We start from the raw sequence: 1,619 nt of genomic DNA, 5'->3' as shown, positions 1-1,619 counted from the left end.
GGCTCCCCCATCTGTCGATAACATCCAGCAAAAAGTCACGATAACTGATAAATGAGAGAGATGATAACAGAATAAATCAATTATTAAAATCAAATAATGAACAGAGGATGTTACAGAAGAAGCAAAAGAATTGACGCTTAGAATTCGAAGAAAAAGTCATCGAAGAATTAGCTAGAATAAAATACAAAAAGAAAAATCATAATGGACACGTTCCTACTCACAGGAACTCCAATCGCCACGTGATTTGCACGTACAACACACTACACATGATAATCACGTCATCAACACGTATGTTGCATATAGAGAATAGGCCATGTGACAACACGTAATCGCGTAGCCATCACGTGAAATCACGTTTCCAGTACATAGATCCTGTCACTACGTGACATCACATCACGTGGTCAGTGACGTCATTCATGTCATCACTTGTGTCACGTGGTTTAACAACACTGAGCACCACCATCACGTAATCATGTCACGTCACTTTAGCACGTTATCACGTGCGTTTCAGCGTCATCACGTTTATAAGCACGTGAGGTCACATATCACGTGATTTCTGAAAATGATAACACCAGTTCACACGTCACTAGAAAAACTCACTACGTGAATACGTGATAGATCACGTACATTCACGTTATTAAGTACGTGTACACGTGGTTGAAGAGCAACGTCCTAGATCACCCATCCTGACCACGTAAATATCACGTTGAGGATACCACGTCACGTGAATCACGTTGAGGATGACATAGGCAAAGCCCTTGCACGCTCCCTTGCGTCTGCAACAATGACCAAAACCAGCGTAGCATTGCAGCTTGAGTGCTTGCACGTAGTTCGCATTCTCCAAGCAGATCACAGTCGCAAATCCTCGTCTGAGTGCATTCCCCACCCGAGCACGCAAATCCTCCAAGCACTAATTGCGCGTGCACGCAAATCACTGACACAATGTACGAACACTCAGAACCCCCCCAGGGGGGGAGTGGATAAATGTCGGAGGGGTGGGGTCCCTGTGGCATAGCCAGGGACCAGTTAAGAATGCACAGGGTCCCCCCAGGCTGGTTTTCGAGAGAGAAGGGAAGGGGAGGTTGATGAAGTCGCTACACGAATACATGTAGTTTCAGATAAAAGATAAAAGGTTATATTAATTCAAACGGGGACCGATGGAGGTCCAAAGGTCCAGTTTGAGGAATTGGGGGGTTTGGGGAGGAAGGGGCAACAACCCGCCCCCCTATCTGCAGCTACGCCCCAAGCGAGTGTATGCAGTGTGCGAGCCTCCAGGGGAGGAGCCTGCGGGAGCTCTACCACAGTCCGACTTCACCAGAATCCCGAGTAAGACTGGACGGAAAGTAGAGAGTGATGCATGAACGAGGTCGGGAGGAAGGAGGAGGTGGAGGTGGAGGAGGCGGAAGGGGGAGGAGGCAGCAGTGGAGGAGGACGTAGAGGAGGAGGAGGAGGAGGAGGAATATGAGAGTGGGTGGTGGGAGAATGTGGAGTGAAAGAGGAGGAAGAGATAAAGAAGAGAAAGAGGGCGAAGAAGAGAATGAGACGAGAGGAGAAGGAAGAGGAGGAAGACGTGGAGTAGGAAGAGAGTGGGTGGAGGATGCGATTAGAGAAGAAAGGGA

General features: G+C 48.2%; 1 protein-coding gene across 1 annotated transcript in view; it reads right to left on the bottom strand.

The window, feature by feature from the left end:
• LOC143032116 (uncharacterized) overlaps positions 1-1,324 on the bottom strand; it is a 602,542-nt gene extending 601,218 nt beyond the window's left edge. Inside the window, exon 1 of the mRNA XM_076196569.1 lies at positions 1,300-1,324. The gene's annotated coding sequence lies outside the window, so the exon portion shown is untranslated. The remainder of the gene's footprint in view (positions 1-1,299) is intronic.
• Between the last annotated feature and the right edge of the window lie 295 nt (positions 1,325-1,619).

The sequence above is a fragment of the Oratosquilla oratoria genome, chromosome 13, assembly GCF_046742065.1.
Source record: "Oratosquilla oratoria isolate Oo_2021 chromosome 13, ASM4674206v1, whole genome shotgun sequence".
Lineage (NCBI taxonomy): Eukaryota > Metazoa > Arthropoda > Malacostraca > Stomatopoda > Squillidae > Oratosquilla > Oratosquilla oratoria.
Note: the sequence above shows the minus strand (reverse complement) of the source record. Positions and strands in the feature narration are given on the sequence as shown.